The following is a 26104-nucleotide window of genomic DNA, read 5'->3' as shown; positions in this document are numbered from 1 at the left end:
ATCTTCCATATGCTGGTTCACTTCCAAATGGCTAAACAGCCGTATCCGGGCCAGGCCAAAGCCAAGAGCCAGTAACTCCACCCTGGTTTCCCACATGGGTGGCAGGGATCAGAGTACAGGGAACATCTTCTGCCTTCCAAGGAAGATTAACAGGGAGTTGGACTGGAAGCAAAGCAACTGAGACTAGAACTGGCACTCTAACATGGGATGCTGATGTCACAGGTGGTGGCTTAATCCTTGCGCCACAAGGCAGCCCCCCTGAGTCCACGTATAAGTGAGATGATTTGGTATTTGTCTTTCTGTGCCTGTATTATTTCACATAACAGATGTTCTCCCAGGTTCATGCATATTGTCTCAAATAACAGGGTTTCCTTTAAAAAAGAACCAGTCACGTCTGTGTATGTGTGTGTGTATAAAACTTCTGTTGATTGATCCGCTGCTGGGCACTTGGTTTGATGCCATATCATGACTATTGTGAATAGTATTGTAATGAGCCTGTAATTACAGGTATTTCTTTGGCATAATTATTTCATGGTATGGGATTTCTGGATCATATACCATTTCTATTTTTAACTTTTGATGAATGTTTACACTTTTTTCATAACAACTCTAACTTTGCTTTACCACCAACAGTGTTAGAGTTTTTGTTTTTTTTCCCCACACATCTTCAGAGCTTTTTCTGTTAGCTTTTTGATGACAGCCATTCTAATGAATGTAACTGACACATCATCATTGCTTTAATTTATATTTCTATGATTAGTAATGTTAATCATTTTTCAGATATGCGTTGATCATTTATTCATACCCTTGCCTATTTTAAATTGATTAAATTGATTGATTGCTAGTTTATATCTAGTTTGGATATTAACCATTTATTAGATACATGGTTAGCAAATATATTCTCATTCCATAGGAACTCTTCATTCTGCTGTTCACTATACAGAAACACTTTTATTTTTTGTGTGTACAAATCTTTCACCTCTTTGGTTAAGTTCATTCCCAAGTAGTATTTTTATTGCTATTATAAATTGGATTATGTTCCTAATTTCTTTTTTGACTACTTGAATGTGCAAAGAAAAAACACTTGTGCTTTGGTTCGGGAAGATTTGAGCAGATAAGGGAATAATATTCAAGAGCGTTTTTTTTTTTGTTGTTGTTTGTTTGTTTGTTTGAAACTTAAACAGAGAAAGAAGGAAAGGCAGAGAGAGAGAGGTCTTTCATCTGCTGGTTCACTCCCCAGCTGGTCACAACTGCCATAGCTGCACCGATCTAAAGCCAGGAGCTGCTTCTGGGTCTCCCATGTAGGTGCAGAGGCCCAAGGACTTGGGCCACCTTTACTGCTTTCCCAGGCCATAGCAGAGAGTGGGATTGGAAGTGGAGCAGCAGGGACTCGTACTGGTGCCCATATAGGATGCCAGCACTCTACAGGCAGTGGCTTTAACCACTACACTACAGTGCCGGCCCTGAGTTTTCTTTCTGAAGTACTATAACGTCCTAAAATTGGTTGCGGTGATGGTTGAACACATTTGGGAATAAATTAAAAACCACTGCAGTGTATACTGACATGAGTTGATTTTATAGTATAGAAATTATTTGTTAAAGAACTGTTGTAAAAAGTTAAGAAAACAGTAATTTGTTTTCTGAATTATATTCAAGCCATAAAATTAATTTTGTTCCTTGAAAATGGAGAAAACTTAAAATGTTTTATTCTCATCATTCTCACCAACAGTGGCCATGGTTTGGCTTTGCCCCAGTTTGGAACTCAAAACTGCATTGACTTCTTCCATGTGAGTGGGAGGGAATTCCTGATTTTCACCATCACCTGCTGTCTCTCAGCATCTGCATTATGAAGAAATCGGAACTGGGATTTGAACCAGAGCACTCCACTACAGGATGCTGCCTTCCGAACCACTGTCGTAACTGCCAAGACAAACAGCCTCCCCATGTGTAAGACTTGCACATTGTACAGGTATGCCACGGTTTTTCAATCTCTCCATCAGCTGAAGGACAGTTACATGATTTCTGCTTTTAGACTATTTTGGATAATGCTTCTTTAAACATTTTTCAAGTATTGTATAGAGGTTTTCAATTCAGGTAGGTAAATACCTGAAAGTCAAATGTCTGGATACATAGTAGTTGTATGTTTAACATTTTAGGAGACTGTCAGATGGTTTTCTATAGAGCAGAAATTCAACAACAGTATATGAGGCTTCCAGTTTCTTCATAACTCACCAATAGTTGGTTTAACCATTCTTATTCAACATATTACCTATTTTAGAGGGTGGCTGCAGTAGTATATCATTCTGGTGTTAATTTGTCTTTCCCTAATGACTAATGATATTGAGCAAATTTTCTTATGCTTACTAAGCATTCACATATTTTCTTTATTGATGCAAATATATATCAATATTTTAAATTGGATTATTTTTTTTACTTATTACCAAGTTATAAGAGTTGTTTATATTTTGTATATATAAGACCTTTATCAGATAAGTTTTATATTTTTTGCCAGTCTTTGGCCAGTCTCCTCATTTTCTTAAGGTCATGATTTTAAAGCAAATGTTTTAACTGTGATCAATCAGATGGACTTTGGAGGTATGAGTGTGAATATGTGGGTAAAAAATTAATGCTGAAATGAAAGTATTTTTTTAATTTTCAGAGTAGTCCGAATATACTAACTAGATAGCTTTGATGCAATATAATTCAAATATAGTGGCAAGAAAATCCCTTTTTCTGCGTATTTTGAAGATTTCTAAGAATATGGAAACTGAAATTTCTCCGCATTGATAATTGCATATAAATTCTTCAGAAGCTAGGGGGATATATAAAACATGGATAGAACATAAAAGTGTTCTGAAAAGATGAATATTTCATCAATTTTTATTCTTTGGAAACATTTGTGTCATGTTGGATGATCAAAATGGAAATAATATAACAAAATATCTCAATTTTCAAATAATGTCAACCCCCTAATTATCAAGCATCACTCTAAACCCTTCATCTTCCTTGAATGAGTGGCACAAGTTTGAAAAGATGTTTATTTGGATGACTGGATGATGGTCATTTAAAGGAACATGAAAAAGTCTGTAGTATTTAGTGCTTTTTTTATTGGACCACTTGAAAGAAAATGGCATGGCAATAGGGTTCAGTATACTGAGTGTTATTTTTGTATTTTCTAAAACTATTCAATGGATTTTTCCCCATAAAATCTTCTCTATTCATGATTTTGTGTATGATTATTTCTGGCAGTTGCTTTTTAAGAGTCACAAAGAACCATCAGAGGACTGAAAGAGAAAATGAGGTAATGTTCCTTCAAGAAAGATGAAAAAAAGGGACTAACTGATGAAATTAAGTATAGTAAGATTTCATCTAAAAGTGATAGGATGGAAAAAATACTGTATTCTCTGAGTAACAGAGACACTAGTTTCATGTCATCTGCCTACAACTCTTCGGTAATAAAGACCATTAACTGTAAATTAACATTTAATTATTAGAATCAGAACATACCATTGATACTGAGAACTCATATAATTGAATCACAATTGATTGTTTAAATGTTTTTTCCTCCAGAACTATGTGACTAAGTGAAGTTGAAAGGTTTCATCCATTGATAATGTCTAAAAATTGGGGAAACTTCTTATTAACTGGATTTATGTTTTAAACTACCTTGCTTATTGATTTATTCTCTAGAGAGTTAGTAAGTCTCTTCTTTTCCCTGTATAGTAAAACCCTCATCAGAGGTCATCCTTCTTTTCTTTCTATGGGAAATTAATTATGGGATTAATATAACCCTTTCTAGTGTCTATTAGATATTATTCAGATCTAAGAATTATCATATTGAGTGATATCATGTTGTGTAATTCTAATAGTGTTGTAAGCAACAAAACTATCGTGGAATGTTTGTAACAGCAATAACATTTATCTAGCTTTTGAGAATATCTTACATTTGGTGCATCTGTAAATAAATTGTGTTTATTAAATTGTTTCATCAACAGGTAATTTTGGTACTCAAGATTTTAAAATTATTGATTTTGTTTCTTTTAAAAATATGTATTTATTTGTTTGAAATAATCAAAAGAAAAAGGAATAGATCTAGAAACCACTGGTTCATTCTCTAAATACCAGTGTTAGCTGGGGCTGGGCCAGGATAAGGCAGGAAGTTAAAAACTCAGTCCAGTGTCTCCCACATGAATGGAAAGACTGGAGTACTTGGGTCATTAACTGCTGCATTCCATGAAGCTGGATTTGGAAGAGGAGTTGAAACTCTAATCTAGATTCTTGGATATGGAATGTGAGCATCTTAATTTCTGTGCCAAACACCCACTCTAAAATTATTTCTTTAAATTTTTTTCTTTTTTAAAATTTTTTGACAGGCAGAGTTAGACAGAGAGAAAGGTCTTCCTTTTTCCGTTGGTTCACCCCCCCCCAAATGGCCACTACGGCTGGCGCATTGCTGCCGGTGCGCTGCACCAATCTGAAGCCAGGAGCCAGGTGCTTCCTCCTGGTCTCCCATGCGGGTGCAGGGCCCAAAGACCTGGGCCATCCTCCATTGCACTCCCAGGCCACAGCAGAGAGCTGGCCTGGAAGAGGAGCAACCGGGACAGAATCCGGCGCCCCGAGCAGGACTAGAACCCGGGATGCCGGTGCCGCAGGAGGAGGATTAGCCTGGTGAGCCACGGCACCAGCTCTATTTCTTTAAATTTTAAATATATGGTTCTAGTATTTTCTCTGAAACATATTCCTTATAGAATTAATGCATATTGAGTATATTTCATTTTATTTTTCAATTCAAGCATTTTTCATAGAACTGTTGTATTCAACTCTGGAAACAACTCCTTAAATTTTTTTTATAAAACAGCAAGAATATGAATATAGAACAGATCAGATTGATCTGATCCTTTATAAACATAGCTGAAATAGGACATGCTGTACTTTTGTTGATTACTAAATTCGTCAATGATATCGCCAAATATGATATTAATAGTACCTTCATTGCTTCTTTAGATGAAAAATGATCCCTGAACACAATGAATTACTAGTCTTATGTATTCTTTATATTTAATATGTTACAGAAAATAATATTGATTAATCCTGGGTCACTGGTATCATTTAAAACTCTCTTCACACAAGTAAAAGCTTATTTCTTCTATCTGGGCTGGTTTCAGAATCAATTTTAAATCTCTGGGATGTAATGGTTTTAAGATTTTGAATGCTGACTAAGCTCTTTAAAGTGCATTTTCTACTTCTTTCTTTGTATATGTTTCAAAAAGTAAATTTCAAACTCCAGAAATAATGAAACATGCATATAAAACAAGTATTTCTTGTCTTGCCTTGTCCTTGTGAGATATTACAAGGCTAATGCATTTGATTTTTCTTCCAGAGTACAGTAATATGGGAATAATTAAATACAATGCCTGTCATCTGTTTCCTTCCTTGAATATAAAATCAGTGGAGTCTTGGAAAATAATCCAAATAGCAAAATTAACCCTTAAGACATAGATATTTTTCTCAGTGTGTTCTGGTAATATTACACAAAACATACAATGAGACACTAAAATTTAAATTACCCCTTCATCACACTAGTGTTTAAGTGTACATAAAACTGCACATTACATTTTTTAATTGTCCCTGTTATAGGGCTTTTTACTAATTCTGTTCATTTACACTTAGTATAGATAGCTACATTTAAATCTCTTGCATGTTGCTTTAATTTCCTCAGATTTAATTTACCTGATCCTTACATATTCTTCTGGGAGTGAGACAGGATGCGAGGTGAGGGTGGACAGGAGGAAACTTGAAGGATTTCTCCTGTCTGTAGGGCACAATGGTGTAGTATGCTTATCATGTGCATGGACCCAGCCTTGTGGTACAGTGGATTAAGCTGCTGCCTGTCATGCCAGTGTCCCGTATGAGCACCAGTTTGAGCCCTGGCTGCTCCACTTCCAATCCAACTCCCTACTAATGTCCCTGGGAAAGCAGTGTACTTGGGCATTGCTGCTCTTGTGGTGAACCGGTTGACATTCGAGGCTCCAGGCTTAAGTCTGGCCAGACCAGGCTGTTGTAGCTCTCTGGGGCAGTGAATCAGTAGATGAAAGGTCTTTCCTTGTCTCTATCTCTCTCTGACATTTAAATAAATGAATCTTAAAAAGAGAAAAAATAATTGTTCTATAATAAAACATATTGGCAAAGTTAAAAATAAAGATGCTCAGCCTTCTAAGTTAGTGTTGACAACCTTAAAAAGAGACTTTCCTTTGTACTGGGTTTGCAAAAACTCGTTTATTTTTTAACTGCTTTTGAGGCAGTTTTTCTATTAAAATCATTTGGGAAATCCTAGTTTTACAAGGTCATTACATGATGCTTTCTTAAAATTTAGCATCTGGAGCAGCAGTGAGAAAAATGAAATGAACCAAGAAAATCAAGGTTTCGGTTATTTTTTAATGAGATCACTTTTGTATATCCGTAACGAAAGGCTTGAGATTTTTCAAAGCATTTGAAGATGTAAGCTACTGAGGCTAATTTGTACTATTTTATAATTTTTATCAAGGATGCCAGCACAATGTTGGGAATTTAACACTGAGTTATTTAATAGTGAATGTATTTTCAAAACCTGCCTTTCTGAAGCAGACTCACCCAGGGTTCAAGATATTTAAGTAGCAGGAAATGGGTTTGTGCTTGCTTTGATCTTACTGTCTTCATACCTTTTAATGACTGCCTCTGAATGACTGATAACTTTCAGAAGTTTGATCTTATAAAGTTTTTAAGCCTGTCTGTAACAGATGGCAATGAAGTACTGCCTCTTTAAATTGATAGACACGGTCCATTCCATTACAGCTGAGATTCTTTTGACTGTTGCTTTACTATTGGAGACTTTCTATGAATTATATTGTTGATAATTCTCTAGGTCACATAAACTGTCTTCTGGGAGAGAGGGGTTAAAATACATCTGAACATTTAATAAAATAATATGATTTTCAAAGACCACTGGTTATATTGTGTTGACCCTGGACTAGGACATAAAAATTCATGATCTAGTCTGTGCACATCATACTCACAAGCTATGCCCACAGTCACATACATACTGCTGACTTCCCCAGTGCGGCTGTCTTGGAAGTATCCATGAGTCGTGCTTTTAAATCATCTCTCAGAAAAGAGTGTTTTACTAAACTAATTCATGTAAAACAAAAGGTGGATTTACCCTCAGAAGAGTCAAATTTTTATTCACACATCTCACTCAAGAAATGAAATTGTTATACTTTTTTGGGGCTGTACATTCCTTAATTTGTGATAGACTTTTTGAAGTTTACAAATGGTGATCAGATGTTATAGACAGTCTACGGCAAATTTTCAATTTGCTCATTTAAAACATTTCAGATAACAAAACAGAAACAGAATAACTTTATGCCAAAGAAATCTGTAAGTTAATATGCAGGATAGAGATGTAAGTGTCTTATTAAACACATAGACATAAATGGACTTACATAATTTAAGAATAAAAAAATGCTTTGGACTATAAATTGTTTGAGATTACAGAGAGTTTCCTCAGCTGGCAGCGGGTACCATTTATACATTAGTTGTGGTGTGATTTTGCCCTGAAAATGCAAAGTCCATTACAATCCATAGTTTTGTATTTTACTAAACGTTTTCTCGCCCTAGGAAAATGGTCCTGTCTGTGAGTACTAGTAGTAGTAACAACAAAGGAACTTAGTCAACCTCCACCCAGAGGAGCTAGAAGAACCCTGGCTTCTTTGCCCTCACGAGTGAGGCAGAAACTGCTTAATTCAGCCGAGACTGACATAATTCCTAACTTTGTCCAGTCGTATACTGAATAATTGCAAAAAATTATGCTGGAATCCAGGCCTGTCTGACTGCGGTGACAGTACATGATGCCCATTTAAAAATAACACTGTAAGGATTTTGGAGAGGAGAAGTGAACTGGCATGGTAAAGTGAGGAGCAGGAAGATGGCTATGCCCTTGGCACTGTCCATGCAAGTACATAGATCCAGCCTGTGTGATTCTTGCACTGTGGTAGTATGAAGACAAGAAAGGGAGCCATTTTCTTCTAGTGCCCTTGGCCGCTGTTTGCCCTCCACAGGTTATTTTTGTTGTTGTTGTTGTTATTTTGTTTCTTCTTTAGCTCATTAGATTTTTTAAAAAATGGCTGCACATTTAGTCATCCTGAAGGAAGCATATTGTCAAGTATTAGGAAGCAAGAGCGCTAACACATGTAACTGATTGCAAAGAATTTTGATTTTTTTGTTATCTCCATCGTTTGGCTTCCATTCCAGATGTCCTAGTGGTGCTTTGTATTTGGCAATGCCGGGTATTCCTGGGGAAGCCTATTTCACAACAGTCTGGTGAATTATATTTGGTATCTGGTAAATTTGCTGTGGTCCATGGACTGCCTCTCAGCATTACAGGCTCAAACTTTGAATCTCAGTGCATGGAGATCAAATCTGTTTCTCAGAGGTAAACTCTTAATACCTAATGTGATGATACCACTTTGCAAAATTACTGATGAAGTAGAAAATCTTTCACAGACTTGGGAATAGTCCTATTTCCTTTTTAGTGCATTTTCCTTCAATGAAGAAGTAAGAGGAATCAAAGAATCAGGAAATCATGTATTAACTTTCAATGAGAAATGACTAGCAAGTAACAGGCATACTTGGATCTACATAACTGATGACAAATATATTCTTCTTCTTTAGGGACTCTAACTGGGAGGCTAGGTAATAATCAGGAGATTTTGAGTATGATATTAGAAAACTGAGAGAAAAATCAATTTTTAAAAAGGACAAAATTAAAATAGCCTGATTTGTTTATTTTACTGCCTGAGTGGTCTTACCACGGGAACCCCAAATCTTTTGTATGTATGGCTGCTTCTACATCTTCACATGAAAACTCAACTGAATATTTGGTGTCTGTTAGATGAGCCACATCTCAGAGTTGAGAGAATGGGTGCTGTCAGCATCAGCCTCCGTGACTGATTCATAAAACCCTCTCCCCAGCTAGTGTGTGATTAAAGCTCTCTGTTTTCTTTCAGCTCGTTAAGTTATAATCAAGCTTTTATAATGCTCAGATTTGATTTTGCCTCTATATGAAATAAAGTTGTTAACCTTTTAAAAATTATTTATTTTGAAAGAAAGATACCTTCCACCTGCTGGTTCACTCCCCAAATGACAACAGCCAGAGCAGGACTGGGCCAAAGCCAGGAGCTTGGAATTGCATTCTGGTATCCCAGATGGGTGGCAGGTGCCCAAGTACCTGGGCTATGATATGCTGCATTCTCAGGTGCATTTACAGGAAGCTGGATCAAAAGCAGTGCAGCTGGGACCTGAACCAGCACTCTGATATGGCATGCCAGATTGGAAGGTGATGGCCTAACATGCTGCATCACAGTGTCAGTCCCTATTAACATTATAAGGTGACAAACCTCTTTGAATTCAGGGGTTTAGACTTTTGGACTTAAAATGTCCATTCACATTTATTTGATTTATTTAAAAGTATACTTTCTGAAGATTTTTCAGTATCTTGATGTTTATTTCTTCAGCATTCATATTATTTAGTACATGTATTTAATACTTAACAGATACTTAAATATATTTGCTTATTCATTCACTTCAAAAATATTTATTAAGTTGCATACTAAGTTCCAGACACTATACCATTTGTTGGAAACATAAAGAAAAAATATCCATGGGCCATGCTATCATTAGAGTTTGCCCAAACCAATCATCACAATTTTCTGTGAGTTTTTCTTTCATTTGTTATTGAAAACAAAGTATTTTAGTCAAAAATGTGCGAGTTGTTGGGGAAAACTTTGGAAATATGAATTTCAACTAAAACTATTTTGTAGTTTCTGAATCAGTTTAGATGCTGTGTAGTTTGCCTTACATTCCCAGGGAGGCGTGTAATGCTTACGTGTTACATTCTGCTTTTAGAGTTTAAGTGTGGTACTTTGATGTCAGGTTTTATTGTGTAAAACCTGAAATTTTTTCTAGTATTTTATCTTTAAGCATCTATGTTTGAGGTATGTTTATAGTTACTTTGATCAGTACTATAAAAGTAGTCATAGGCAAAAAATTAGATCAATCTTGGGTCACAGATATCTGAACTTTATAAAATGTATTTGGTTTATGCATTTGTACTTCTTACTGGGGACTTGATTAATTTTACATTAGAGTTTTACTTGGAAAATCCTTAACTTTGTAGATTAAATCAAATTAAAAACACGTTTGAAGTAGGAATTTTTGAAGAAAAATTTAAGAAAAATTAAAATGCTGGGAAAATGATTCACTGAAAATAGCAACTAGTTACTTAACTTGGAATATTGCCAAGATAATTTCTACCTACCAGTGTTTCATTGTGTTAATTTTAGGGGAAAATGCAAGTTTTTATTGGTGAAATGTTAATTCTACAATCCTGCTTGTACTAAATCATTTTAAAAATAGACTGTGTGTGTCTGTGTGGGTGCACGCATGCACCTAAGCATGTTGTATTCATGCTTGGATTTAAGCAGATCAGTTCTTCACCAACTATAAAATTGTCACTGCTCTTAGAAAAAGAAAAACACTTTGCTTTATTTTTCCTCGTGGTCCACTCACTGCTTGTTTATTTGACAATATAGTAGAGTGTAGAGCTCAATGCGTGAACAACTTCAACAACAACATGACAAAATTAGTTTGCTGATAATCTGCTAACTCATTACTTCTTTTTTTTTTAAAGATTTATTTATTTATTTGAAGGTCAGTTACACAGAGGGAGGAGAGAGAGAGAGAGAGAGAGAGAGAGAGGGGTCTTCCATCCAATGATTCACTCCCCAGTTGGCTGCAACAGTTGGAGCTGCGCCAATCTGAAACCAGGAGCTCAGAGCCAGATGGTAGTTGGTAAGGAAGACAAAGGTAAAAATAATCATAAAGTGGATGGGTGTTGTGAGACCATGGGTTAAGCTGCTGCTTACCATGTTAGCACCCCATGGGGAAGACCAGGATGGAGTTTCTGGCTCCTGGCCTTAGGCTAGCCCAGACCTGTCTGTTGTAGCCATTTGGGTAGTGAACCAGTGGATGGAAATCTATCATTCTTTTTACCAGCACCTCCCCCGCCCCATTGCTCTGCTTTTCAAATAAACATATATTAATATAATCATATAGTATGTTAGTATTTCACAAATTATGTAAGTGTTATGTTGTGAACAAATACTTCTTCTTACCAAATCTTTTTAATTCTCTGTCCTGGTGTGTGTTGTGTGTGTGTGTGTGTATATGTATATATATGTATATATGTGTGTGTATATATATGTGTGTGTGTGTAAATATAAATATCATGGAACCTCTTGCCTTACCAACCTGTATTCCTTGCCATGTTAATTTACTATTCCATATTTATGCTGTTCTACTTTTATTTACTGATCTTGATGGTACTGGTTGTTTGTAAGTCAAGTAAACTGGTGATCCAGTAAAGCTGCGAAGAACTGTAGTGAACAGTTTGGGATTTTACAGCCAGCAAAATGGCAAATGACAGTAACGGATTTTGTGAAGTGGATTAAGAGAAATAAGGCAGGAAATAGTATAGAGATATGATGAAACATGCTATCACCACCGATAAATCTGCCAGAGCCTTGACCGCGTTCTCAGTCTCTGGAGCAGTACATTTCTGTTGCCTACAAGTGATCCACTCCTTGTTACTGCAGTCCTAACAGAAGACAAATATATTGTTCGTGTTGTGCTTACACGTTGAATGTGTAAAAGAAAATGCCAATCTAAATAGCATTAAATGTAAATACCAGAGTGTAATGGATATGTGTGAGCTATTTGTATAATTGACGTAATATGTCCAGTTCTCTATGGAATTGGAAGTAGCGTTGAGAAATGCCTGCTTCTTTAGATAGTCCATCTTGGGACAGTGTCGATGTCTATTTTGCCTATGCTGGCTCTTTTCAAGTTAAACTTGCTTGTGTAAGACTTGAATCTCTTATGCATTTCAAAACAAAGAACTATGGAATGAAAAGCATTTTAGATACATGTCAAGCTTTTTAGAATTAAAATTACTAATGAAAATATAGAACAGCAAGGAGTTTAATGTGGCACTTTTTTGTTCATAAATGAGATTTTATTCATTAGTACTCAGACATTACAATTTTACACAGTTCCTAACATATGTACCAAAAATCTAATAAAGCCATGAATTGACATTCTTTTTCAAAATCATTCCAGTGAATTTCCAGTTTCACAGTCATAGGCAACACTTCCTTAAGAGGAAATCAGCTTCCAGTATTATTACATGTTGATAAGCTGTTAAATAAATCCCACCAATTCACAACTTAATGTCATACACAACCTACTCAAATTTTCAGTCTTTGAAAGCACATTGTGGCATTAAAAAATAACTGAAATCAGTAAGTGTTTTCTTCAGAGGACATTCTTAATTTCCTAATGTAGGAGCATATTATTATGTGGAGATATCATGCCATCTACCTATATTTTGTTGTGTCTTACATTAATAACCAATATTAAGAGATCATGAATTGGAAAACTGCAGAAGCTGGAAGGATATGCCCTTGAGCAGATAATGTTTCATAGCATTCTCCACCAGTTCATGATACACACAGTCATGGATGATGCAAGTTTGTTTCTCATAATGTGGTGTATTGATCTTTTATATATTTACAGCAATATTTATACCTATGTAAAGTAATTTGCATATGAACCCCAACATGGCCCCTTTACAGAGAGTTTGCAAACCATTGCATTCCTGTGTATGTCTATAGAAGCCTTCAGTACAGCTTAGTCCTTCTTGTCAGGGTCACTACAAAAAGTGTCTTGGGAAGAGAAATGAATACCCAGGCATCTAATTATGCAGGAAACAATGCAAAATTAGAACAATTCTACTAGACAGTGTAATTCTTCTCCTTGCTTGATTAAAATTTGCAGCTTTACAGAGTTGTTTATTACTTCATCTATTCAATTGTTAAAGCAGCTCTTTTGAACATGCTATTTTATGTACTTTTTAAGATTGTGCTGTTTCATAAGGAAAAGCAAAATGCTATTAAATGATTCAGAGCATAAATTAGTAGTTATAGAATGTGTCATTTTAACTTTAATGCAAAATAACACATTGTAAGAAATCAGAAATATTTTCAGTTTTGGTCAAGCTGAAATTATTTGAATAAAGTGTTTTTGTGTATTTTATTCTTGGCTCTTTAAATCATGTTGGTCCATAACTTGGTAGTACGGTCCACTTGTGAAGGATAAGTTCATCTTTTTTTAATTAAAATAAAATTTGTAGTTCAAACCTCATTAAATATCCAGTAAAATAAAACGGTTGTTACAAAAAAAGAAAACCAAGGGGCCAGCGCTGTGGCACAGTGGGTTAACGCCCTGGCCTGAAGCACAGGCATCCCATATGGAACCAGTTCAAGATCCGGCTGCTCCACTTCCTATCCAGCTCTCTGTCATGGCCTGGGAAAGCAGTGGAAGATGGCCCAAGTCCTTGGCCCCTGCACCCACATGGGAGACCTGGAAGAAGCTCCTGGCTTCAGATTGGCACAGCTCCAGCCATTGCAGCCAATTGGGGAGTGAACCAGCGGATGAAAACTTTCTCTGCCTCTTTCTCCCTCTCTGTCTCCCTCTCTCTCTCCCCCTCTTCTCCCTCTGTAATTCTGACTTCCAAATAAATAAATAAATCTGAAATGAAAGAAATGAAAACCAGAGCAATTTTGGTTTGGTAATCAATTTGTCACTATTTGACATTTTTGTCCTATTTTTATTTCTTAGTATGCAAATGATTGAACAAAAATTATTCTTTGCAAAGCTGTTAACTGACTTATTGTTAAAATTGAAAAAACATGTAACTTTAATTATGTTAACATCCTTATCCATGGAAAACAGGATTCTTATAGATGATTAAAATTAAAGAATGGTTGCCTTTCATTAAAAAAGTGTCCCTTTGAAGATATTTCTCATTTCTTTTTATTGTCTCTTTAAAGCTTACCACAGTAAACAAATCTAAAAGCTGTGACATCCATTTTGTCTTTTATTTTTCTTAGAAATGTTATCATCTTTGTTAAATTTCAATTGTTTGTAAATCTGCTTTTATTAGTGGTATGTAAAAAGGCTTTGCAATTTCTATATTGCTATACATAGTTTATTACTATTATAATTTTCTGCATAAATCAAGTCCTGTGTATTTTTCATGAAGTATTTTTCTTTATCTTTCTCTTCATTCAGGTCTTGTAATCATTGCTTTATGTTTTTTACCATGCCTTTCACTTTTTATTCTCTTCTTTATTAATTTTCCTTTGGTTTCCCAGCTATGTAGCACACACAGGTGATCTAAAAATCATGAAATATCTTATGTTCCTTTTTTAAGGTTTGATTAAAATATGAGCAGTTCAGAGACAGTTTTTTTTCTATTGATGTTTTTTCCCATTTTGGGTAGATTCCAATTTTGAAAATAATCCATTAAAATTATGTGAACTTTTAAAAAAATAATTAGATGGCCGGCACCTCAGCTTACTGGGCTAATCCTCTACCTGCGGCGCCGGCACTCTGGCTGCAAGTTGGGGTTCTAGTTGGCGCAGCGCCCCAGCCGTGGCGGCCATTTGTGGGGTGAACCAACGGAAGGAAGACCCTTCTCTCTGTCTGTCTCTCTCACTGTCTAACTCTGCCTGTTAAAAAAAAAAAATAGAAATTTAAATTCCATGGGCTTTTTTTGTATAATTTTTCATGCATGAAATGTGAACAAACTACATCACCAGAGCTCATAAAATAGTGTTCAAGTAAGGATTTAATAATAGCAGTTGACAGTTCTTTTGCTTTAGGGGACACATGGTAATGACTGGAGATGCTCCAGTGACAGAGAAGCTGATGTGGAGGAGTTACACTTACAGGAGATTCCAAGTGGCTGCTCAGAAAAGATTTCGCTTAAGATAAATAAACGATCATTCTATTGAGTCTACGGGAGACTCTCACAGTTGAATAATGTTGGGGAAATGCTGTAAAACTACAGAATATCAAGTACATTTTCTGTTAATATAGTACAGAAAACACATTAATATTTGACATTTCTTTATGTGAATTATGCTGGTACTGTATACATAACTTTTTTGCTGTTAAATTTTTGTAGCAATAGCCAAAATCTTAGTCTTCTTAGAAATACTGAAGTAGTAACTTCAGCAAATCTTGTAGTTTAGCAAATGCTGTTATGGATTAAATCACATTTTCAGGGTTCCTATCTTTAGTATTGTCCTCAAGAAGATGATGCTGTTTTTCTGTAGGTATTAATCCATTGTTCTAATTCCCTCTCATGTAAAGGCAAATAGATTCAGAGCAGTCTTGTGTATACATTTAGTGATAGATTTTCTCATTCTAAATATTTTTATTTAATTTCAGTTATTAGTATTTTATTCAGTAGTTAGTGAACGATCATAAAGCCTCTGGATAAATGACTGTTCTGGATGGTGATGGTTGAAAATACGCAGGGACTGCATTGTTAGGTACCAGAGTTGCAAGCTAAGTTGTCACATTCAGCATCATTTATTGAGATAAGGTTTTCAGTTGTCATAAGCTTTGTTTTAATATCATGCCTGAGATCATGATCAAACAAACTAATTTTCTAAAAGGGCTCTACTATTGTTAATGTACAGCTAACTCATTCTGTTGATATGGCATTATTTCTGCAAATCGTATTTATTCAAGGACAAATTAATGAGCAATTTAAGTAATCATAGAATAACAAGCAATAAATACAGAATAAGAAATGTTCATCATTTGGCCTAGTGTTGATTTTTGCTGCTTCTCATAGCAGCATTAGAAAGATCCTTTTAAAACAAATTTTGGTTTTACATATTGTGATAGAGATATTATCATTATTTTTAACTTTCTATTTCATGCATTTATACACACTTAATAATTAGACAAGCTGTAGGGTAACCAGATATTTAAATATAGGTGCATAAAAGTGCACACTTAATTTGGAAACCAAACAGGTACTAACTTTTAGGCCAAACATCATCTTCCAGTGACTATTCTAGTTGACCATCCATTTCAGTGAATTTCTAAGGGATTAATAGCCAGATAAATTCATGGAATATATTCTGGGTAATTAATTTGTGAAGATACTTAGAATTCAGTCACAACTTGAATCTGATCTCATGGTTTAAGCTCTTTATATTTTCTTCAGCTCAATGTTTTCAGGAACAATTCAAATGGCTTAATACACATTTTGGCACTGATTTAAGTAAACCATGATTCCCTCTCCTATCAATAAAAATTCTATATCCCGGCCGGTGCCGTGCCTCACTAGGCTAATTCTCCACCTGCGGCGCTGGCACATGGGGTTCTAGTCCTGGTCGGAGTGCCGGATTCTGTCCCGGTTGCTCCTCTTCCAGTCTAGCTCTCTGCTGTGGCCCCGGAAGGCAGTAGAGGATGGCCCGAGTGCTTGGGCCCTGTTTCCGCATGGGAGACCAGGAGGAAGCACCTGGCTCCTGGCTTCGGTTCAGATCGGCACAGCGCTGGCCATAGCAGCCATTTGGGGGGTGAACCAACGGAAGGAAGACCTTTCTCTTTCTCTCTTTCTCTCTTTCTCTCTTTCTCTCTTTCTCTCTTTCTCTCTTTCTCTTTCTCTCTTTCTCTTTCTCTTTCTTTCTCTCTTTCTCTTTCTCTTTCTCTTTCTCTTTCTCTCTTTCTCTTTCTCTCTTTCTCTCTTTCTCTCTTTCTCTCTTTCTCTCTTTCTCTCTTTCTCTCTTTCTCTCTTTCTCTCTTTCTCTCTTTCTCTCCCTCTCCCTCTCCCTCTCCCTTAACTCTGCCTCTCAAAAAAATAAATAAAAAAATTCTATATCCCTTAATAATATTAATGGCAGAAAAGCAAACTTAGAACAAAACATTTGTTTTTGTTTACATGAAGTGTGGCAGTCATTTTAAATGGAAAATAGAGCTAATAACTATGGGTATCTGTTATATTAATTTAAAATTAGTAATGCTGTCTTCTGTTGTGTGAAAGCCCTATGAAGCAAATTAAAATGACTCATGAGCACTGAAATATATCTACATATAGTTGAAAAAAATAAGTTCATTTAAATTCCAAATAATGCCATTCATTTCAGAGAGTTGAAACATCTAGGTTCTAGATAAAATCAGTCTGTGAAGGGATAACTAAATTCTGAAGGCGTGTTACATCATGAGTCTTCTGATTCCATGTCAGCACCAGGCAGTGCAAAATGAAACCAGCCACTCAGTGTTGTGTACACGTGTCTGAATCCACCTTATTTGTCAAAAGAGTTGAGCGGATGTCATATACATGACATGCACCAAAATGTGATGCCTGCTAAACTAAAGCTTCCCTTCCCTACCAGACCATTTCTAAAGTGTTCTGCAGATACACATACATGAAAAAAAAAATTATGTTTACAGCAATATTACATACCATGATAATACAATTGTACAGACCTCAGTGAAGCAAACTTGGGAGACGAGATTTTGGTCTTGGAATGTATTGACTAATTCTATTATTTATAAATCCCCTTATTAGCCAGAGGAATAATAATACATTTTAAAAAGAGTTTAGCTGTGCAGGTGTGCATGTGTGGACATGTGAGAATGTACCTTTGTGGATAAGTGTTTAATTTCAATGTCTGTACAGCATGTAAGACTCAGAATTGTTGAGGCTTTCTTTTGGGTATCACTACTGTATTATACCACTTAAAATAGTTCCAAGAATATAGATGACACTAAATGTACTTATTATTAATATGTACATTCATTGTAATACATTGCTCTCTTGTATTTTCATCTCATTTTGAGTATGAAAAAGATGAAAAATTGTGATTCCAGTTTTGTTAGGACAATTTTTTTGAGGTTTAAGTAATTTTTGCATTTCACTGGATTATGTATGGGTGTGTCTTTCATTTTATGTCAGTCAGTATGTCTCAAATTCCCTATGTGTAGCAAATTTTTCTTAATGTCTTTTTAAAACATTTTCTAAGTTTGCTCTTAATCCCCTACTTTTTTCTATTGTACTGATACTAAACTTTGAAATTTTTAAATTTTAATGAGTTTTAACAGATTCATTGTGATTTGCAGATGCAATTCAAAGAACATAATTATATCCCCTTCCTCCCTCTTTTTCTTTTCTTTTTTCTTTTAGTTTTTAAGATAACATATTTTAGAATTACATTGTAGCAAAAAGGCTTAATAGCTAATCAAATAAGAAGTTTAGCAAGTAAAAAGCAAAAAGACGCTGGTTCAGTGGGGATATAGACAATGTCTAAACAATAATTGAATAGAAAAAATTACCATTTTTCCATACAATAATCACAGCTCATTAAAACATCAGTAGTATAACATTCTTAACCAATGATATCACAAAGGGATAAAACAATTTTACAAAATTGTATTTGCACCAGTACTAAAATACACAGACATTTGTTTTTCTTTTCTTTTTTTTTTTATTTTAGCTCCCCTGTACAAGGCAGAGAACATGTGGTATTTGTTTTTCTGTGTCTGGGTTAATTACTCAACATGATGTCCTTCAGTTGTATCCATTTTGCTTCAAATGGTAGAATTTCATTCTTTTATACAGCTGCATAATATTCCATTGTGTATATATACCACATTTTCTTTATCTGTGCATCTTATTATGGATTCTCTGGTTGGTTCCAAATTTTGGCTATTGTGAACAGTGCTGCCATAAACATGGTGATACAAGTATCTCTTGGATACATTGTGTTCAAGTGTTTTGGGTACATACCCAGCAGTGGGATTGCTGGATCACATTGCAAGTCTATTCCTAGTTTTTAAGAAACCTCCACACTGTTTTCCACAGTGCCTGAACTAATAGACATTCCTACTAGCAGTGTGTAAGTATTCTCCTTTCTGCACATACTCAACAGCATTTGTTGCTTTCTCTGTTTCGGATTTTATCCATAGTTTATAAGTGTACCCCTTTCTCCACATACTTGCCAGCATTTGTTCATCTCTGTGTTTTGAATTTTACCCATCTGACAGAGATTTGTTCATATCTCATTGTGGTTTTGGTTTATTTCCCTGATGGCTAGTGATGTTAAGCATTTTTTCATAAGTTGGCCATTTGTATTTCTTCTTTCGATAACTGTCTATTGAAGTCCTTTTCCCATTTCTCAGCTGCATTGGGTTTTGTTGTTATTGTTGAGCTTTTATAAGTTGCTGATATATTTGTGGTGTTAATCCTTTGTCAAATAGGTGGTTTGCAAATATTTTTTCCCATTCTGTTGGATGTCTTTTCACTCTATCATTTCCTTTGCAATGCAAACGCTTCTGAGTTTGATATGATCCAATTTGTTTTGTTTTGCTTTTGCTGAGTATGCTTTGGGAATCTTGTCCAAGAAGTCACCTCCACACCACATGTCATGGAATGTTTCCCCTGCATTTTCTTCCTACAGCTTCATAGTCTCAGGTCTTAAATTTTGGTCTTTGATCAAGTTAATTTTTGCATGTAGTGAGAGGTATGGATCTAATTTCATCTTTCTTTTTTTTTTTTAATTTATTTGACAGATAAAGTTAGACAGTGAGAAAAAGAGACAGAGAAGGAAGGTCTTCCCTCCGTTGGCAAAATGGCCAAATGGCCCTCCGTCCCCCCAAATGGCCACTGTGGCTGGAGCTACGCAGATCTGAATCCAGGAGCCAAGTGCTTCCTCTTGGTCACCTATGCAGGTGCAGGGGCCCAAGCAGTTGGGCCATCCTCCACTACCTTTCTGGGCCACAGCAGAGAGCTGGACTGGAAGAGGAGCAGCCAGGTCTAGAATCCGGTGCCCATATGGGATGCCAGCACCACAGGTGGAGGATTAACCAAGTGAGCCATGGCGCCGGTCCCCTAATTTCATTTTTCTACATATATACATCCGGTTTAGCCACTACCATTGTTGAAGAGATTATCCTTCCTCTGCTATATGATCTGAGCACTTTTGTCAAAAACCGGTTTTCTATATGTGCATAGATTAATTTCTGTACTTTCCCTTCTGTTCCATTGAACCATGTATTGGCTTTTATGCTAATACCAAGTTGTTTTAATTAATGTAGCTTAGGAAGTATGAAATCAGCTTGGTTTTTCACTGGCGATTCCTTGTGAATGATTGTGCCATTTTATTCCTATAATATCCATTGACATCACTTTAGAAATGTAATCATATATTCACATTTGAGATTGCATATTGAGAGGAAGAGGTTTGGGATTTTTATACAGAACATGAGAGTGCTGATCAGTTGTGCATTTAATTGATTTGAGCCCAGAAAAAATACAGTCTGTGATTTTATCCCACATAATTACAGTGATACGCATGATCATTTGGAATTACTTTGAAAAATAACAGGTAGCAAATATTATATGGTATTTTACAACATATAATACTTAATATTTCCAAAGGCTTATAATCTACCAATCCTTTTATGTATATTTCATTTAGTCTCTTTAGGAGTCTTGCAAGATAATTATCTACCTGAAATAGTCTCACTGAGTCAGACATTTGTGCATTTCCCTAGAGATTCTGTTACTAAAAGTAAAACTTTCCACTAGCAATCTACAGTTCATTTACTTCTATTTCCATAACTTCTTTTTGCCTTCAGTGGCAAGTACTAGATTCACCCAGCCACTAAAGCGCTATTTCTCATCTATGCTCATATAAAGTGCTTTCTGCAAAACCAAATTAAATAACTTTGTAGTGTTCTCATACTTTTCACCATTTTATTTAGAATCATTTGTTTTTAGAGTTCAGAGCCTAATACCTTTTTGGATGACAAATCTATATTTAAGCCTAGCTAAAGGGATATTTCCAAGTAAGTAAGTACTAGAAGTTTTGAAATCACTATTATTATCCTTTCCTTAATTAATGTACTTGAAATTATTGTTATTCAGTTGACAATATTATTTACTCCTGCAGCCCTTTCGATCCTGCAGTCCATAATCAATTTAGCCTTGCTGCTGTGACAGTTAGGGATGTAAGGGAGCAGTCTGACAAGTATTGATTCATTATAATAGTAGTAAACAACAAGTAAATTGCAGTTCAAGTTATAGTTTCTTCAGCATGAGCCTTACTTTCAAAGAAAAAAAAATATGCATGTCAAGGTGTGTGTGCACATGCACATTGTTCTTTTTTCTAGTTAGTAAGTGGAGAGTATTGTCATTTATTTTTTAAGTCTTAAAGTCCATTGCCAAAATTGTCCAGGTTGGTTTTAAATGTTTGAAATATTATCCAGTGAATACACTAAAAATAATTTCAACTGGAAATGCAGAAGAAACACAGCAACATAATCTTAAAAATAACTTTTCAGGAGGCAGGACTTGTGGCACAGCAGATGTAGTTGTCACTTGAGACATCGGCAGTGTGTATCTGAGTGAGTGTGTTGAGTCCTGGCTCTGCTTCTAATCAGGCTTTTTGCTAATGCACCTTGGAAGAAGAGGGTGGTGGTATAAGTACTTGGATTCCTGTCATTTCTACCTGTCCCAGCCCTGATTGTTTCAGGCACTTGCGGAATAAACCTGAATATGAAGGATCTCTCTCTCTCCTCTCTCCTCTCCCTCCTCTCACTCCTCTCTCTCTCCTCTCTCCCCTCTCTCTCCTTTCTTCTCTCCTCTCTCCTCTCCTCTCTCTCTCCTCTCTCCCCCCGTCTCTCTCTCTTTCTATGTCTCTGTTCTTCAGACAACTAAATATTTTAAAAATATTACATTATTGGAATATCCTAAAGCTCATATCTTTCCTTGCACTTTTTTAGTCTTTTGATAGAGATCACAACATCAGCATTCCCTTTTAAAGGGTTCAGAATTTGGTAGGGCATGAAGGTAACAGAATTTGGAAAGTTTGAAAGACATCCCTCTGGAGAGGGATAGGGGGATGAAAGTACAAGCCACTGCTGAGTCAAAAGTCAGTGTTCCACTTCTCATTCTCATTCTGGGCACATCCCAGGACCAAAGAGAAAAAAAAATCCCGGGATCTAAATAAAATCTTGAGGAAAGGACTTAGTTTTTTCCAATATCAGCAACATTCAAGTTCACACAAAGCCTAAGAATGTTAGCTAAGTGCAATGTACTGTGAAAAAACAAAAACAAAAACAAACAAAAAAACAACAAAAACAACCTTGTAACAGACTTCAAGAGCAAAGCATGGAAGAAGGTAACTTTAGACTTCCCCAGAGACTTCCAGATGTCTGGGCACCCAAAACTTGTAGTTAGAGATTGAATGAATAGAAAATTGACCTCAGTTATTCACTAGGGGAAACATCCATGGCCTTTTGTATCTTAGATGAATTGAGGTGTAGGGGGTTATGAAGGTACTAGATAGTGTCTTGAAACCTACAAGACCATGACCATCCAAATGTGTCTGTCCCAAGTGGTTGGGATACTATTTGCAAACAGTGATTGTCCAGTGATAGAAGGGAAAGGGTGAGACACACTTTGGAGTCTTGTATAATCATTTCTTATACATGGGATGTGGTATGACTAGGAAAGATATTGACTGCTTTTTTTGGCTCATAAAGATTTACCAGTAAACTTGATAATTTTAATGCTGTTTTTCAGTGATTTTTCTGAATATTTGAACAGAGAGAAAAACAAAGCAGCTTGATGTTTTTACTTCTCCATCAAGCACTCTCCCTTTTAGGTAGCATTATGTTTTACAACTGAACTTAGGAAATAAGAGCCACATGGCCATGATCTTTCTTTAGAGAATATATACAAAAATAAGAGATGCTATCGGTTATTCCAAAAGCATCCACAGTGTAATTGGAGAGATGGTATAACATGGGACAAAATAGCTATAGTTTCTACATTTTATACAAATTAATATCAACACCATTTTAATATGAATCCAGCAAATTTTAACTAACTCAGAATTTTCCATTGAGCAAACTGAGGAAACATCTTCATTTCAACTATATACTTGAAGTACATCTATATTATAGAATCTGCACAGGAAGAATTTTGCTTAAATGCAGCTGTCATAAGGAGTAAAGGCATAATTTGTATAAAGTTAGGGTGATACAAGCTGTTTAAGGAAGAAAAAATTATTTGGCATTGTGGAACTTTGTAAATAATGCAGGTTGTTTGCTCCTGGAAAACTGTTGATTAATTACATAGAAGATAGCACATGAAATGGATGGAAAAGTGAAAAATTTATAAAGTCTTTATTGAGATATTCCATGTACATTTATGGAGGGCACTTTTTTTTTCCAATGGAAGGGAAGCAGTAATTGATGAGCCACCTGCTATAGATAGATGGCCAGTAGCAAACAGGCTACCCTAGTATGTATAGATGTGAATGCATGTTTGTATATATGTGTATACATACTGTATGGAAAGTTAGAACAGTTTTTCGAGTACAAAATATGCTTTAACTTTAAAGAGATTTTTGTATGTCCTTGGACTGTTAAAGCAAGCAGTAAATATTTTTAACATTTAACGTATTTTATGCAAAATTCATTTAAATTTTTGTGAGTCTTTTTTTAAAGAGTTTTGCAAAGGTTTTCTCCCACATGGATACTTTAAACTGTAGATTAGCTCCCAGACAAGGGAAATGCTTTAGTCCTTTTGTGCCACTATTATGGAATTCTACACACTGGATAAGTTGTAATGAATACAAATTGATTGGATCAGTTGTGTTAACTGGGAACTGTAATAGGTTTGGTGTTTGTCAAGGGCCCAATCTCAGATCCCAATATGACACCTTGCAAACTCATTGCTTGTGTTGGAGGAACATTCTGCACATGGCACAAAAGTATAAGAGCCAGGAGAGAAAGAGAGACTGAATTGGTCTTTTAATAGTAATGGTAAGCCCACACATGAGGAAGGAGCCCTCAGAGCCCGTTACCTCTGAATGGTCCCACCCCTCCACATTGTTAACAATAGTCATAAATTTCAATGTGAGTGTTGGAGGAGGTGGCCATCTGAATCACAGATCAAACATCTTGCTGTCTTTAGCTTCTTGGTGGCTATACTTGGTAGATTTCTGACGTTGATGTAAACCACCTATTAATTTATCTGCATTTTTTCCCCCATGTAATAATGCATAAGGTCCTATATTTTGATTTCTTGACCACCTAGTGAAAATTATGCTATGTGCTATATAAATATAGGATATGTACAGTAAATATTAAGTGTTTGTTGCAAAATTTTATTAAAATAGGGGTTTCTTGAAATCAGGAATTTTTTGGGGGGTTTCTGTTCTGCATTTTCTCTCTGAGTTCCCTACTCATATTTGCACTGTCTTAGTGGGCAGAAAGGTCATATCATTATTCTGGATAGATGTTAATTATGAGTAGCTGCTTCTAGGTATCTGAAGGTCCCATATAGTCGCCTGCTTAGTTGATTATAACCCTGCTTCCTTTCTTACATCCCACAGTCTCTGATGTAGCCTTTTTCTATCCGCTGAACTCCTTGTGGGAGGAGGGGGTGACGGGCAAGTCAGCCTGCACTGTCAGCTAACTTTGGCTGCACTCTCCCGAGTGGGAAGCTCAGGGTTTCCTGGCAGGTAGGGTGCATCTGTAGATGTTCTCCCTCATCATGGGTTTCAGTACATGTATGCACTGCCTTTCTAATATTTATGGAGTTACTGTTCATCATACTACAGTCAGGGGCTGGTACTCAGACCAGCCCTTATATACTATGGATTAGACTAAAAGGAAGCCCTGTTCTCCCCAGCCTTGCCTGGGTGGCGGGTAATGGGGGTGGAGGTAGGCAGGGAGAAGAGGGAATAAAATATAAACTCATGACGCTGAAACTCTGCATAAACTTTGTTCTGTTTTTCTCTTTCCCACCCGCGTCTCACCCCCTCAGCACACGTTATTGCTCAGCAGCATACTCGAGGTAGGTGGATCTTTTGAAATGGCTGTTTTTATTTCTAATGTTTCACATAAGGATGGCCACTAGGAAGAAATAAATTCTTGTGTGAGGTCATTAAACTGATTGATAAATAGCTTGCATATTATTTTTCAGACAATCATGCAAGTCTCCAGTTCATGAGACTCTTTTGAAATTCAAAACTAATTATCCTTCACATAATGGAACTATTCTAGTGCCATTCTTCTAAACTCCCATAATTACCTTGTTCTCCCACTCAAGTGTACTTACCAAATAAATTCCAATTTTTTCTATGGCATAGAAGCAGATAGCCCTTTGTTTTCAGTAAGTTCTTTGTTTTTCTTTTTTTGCTTGTAATTGGATTATGAGTTAGATGTCAGAATGAAGAGACAAGAAGAGAAAGGATGTAATAGATAATCTTATTTAAAATGCACTTTTTACTTCATTGCTTTCTTGTTAATGAATCAAAACACCATAATTATTACTTTACCAGTTTTCTTTTTGTTGGATATCATTGCGTGTTCTCTAGAAGAGAGAAAAGTTAATAAAGATATTTTGATGCAGCGGTGCAAAGCTTAGACTTTGACCCTCTATGATGGTAGTTCTACACCCGTGGCATTATCAGGAGCACCCTAAAGGTGTGTGATGGCGCAGTTTACAGGGCTCTATCCCCAGAGTTTGTACTTCAGAAGGTCTGGAGTAGGGCCCAAGACTGTGATCTGCTGCCTCTGGTACAGTGCCACAAATTCAGAACTACTATTCTGAGAGACTACTACATAGAAGGGGCTCAAGTCATCTCTCAGATCATTGGCAACACATATAAATACCTGCATATAGGTTGCTGTGGGAATATATTACAAAATTTTGGCGTATTCCCAGAGGGATTGGAGACTCCAAATTGTTTGACTTCTCAATGGTTTTCTCTTAGTATTGTGCCTTTAAAGCCAAATATTTACAATTCAATTATATTTCCTGTTAATGTCTATAAGAACTGTGTCTCTGCCAAGTGGAAAATATTTGAAAATGAATCAGAATTGTTTGGTCAGAAATCAATTATTTTGCACTTGCTACTGAACTCAAATGACCAAATTAAAAATGTCCTTTAGAAGGAAAAGAACGTCATTAATTTCTCCTCAGAGGCAGTTGAGAAACTGTTAAGATAGTTTATGATAATCTAAGAAAGATAAATACAGTGAAGGCATAAAGGAAGTTTGCAAATAGCTCGATGAGATGTCGACATATTCTAACCAACTATTAGAATTGCATGTGCAATAGGTTAAGCTGCAG

The 26104-nt window shown here is 35.9% G+C and overlaps 1 long non-coding RNA gene across 8 annotated transcripts in view; it reads left to right on the top strand.

Moving 5' to 3' along the window:
* The window catches only part of LOC149122234 (uncharacterized), a 335113-nt gene that overhangs the window by 75145 nt on the left and 233864 nt on the right, over positions 1–26104 (top strand). For 5 of the 8 annotated variants that reach the window (XR_016220450.1, XR_016220451.1, XR_016220449.1 and 2 more), the window contains exon 2: positions 1730–1969. This is a non-coding gene — a long non-coding RNA (uncharacterized LOC149122234). Of the gene's footprint in view, positions 1–1729; positions 1970–24793; positions 24824–26104 lie in introns of all 8 variants that reach the window. The other 3 variants (XR_016220447.1, XR_016220445.1, XR_016220444.1) reach the window with 1 other exon arrangement.

This window comes from Oryctolagus cuniculus, chromosome 14 (genome assembly GCF_051225735.1).
Source record: "Oryctolagus cuniculus isolate XC-2025 breed Fujian yellow rabbit chromosome 14, ASM5122573v1, whole genome shotgun sequence".
Classification (NCBI taxonomy): Eukaryota; Metazoa; Chordata; class Mammalia; order Lagomorpha; family Leporidae; genus Oryctolagus; species Oryctolagus cuniculus.
The sequence above is the reverse complement of the archived record's forward strand: the minus strand, read 5'-3'. Positions and strand labels throughout refer to the sequence as shown.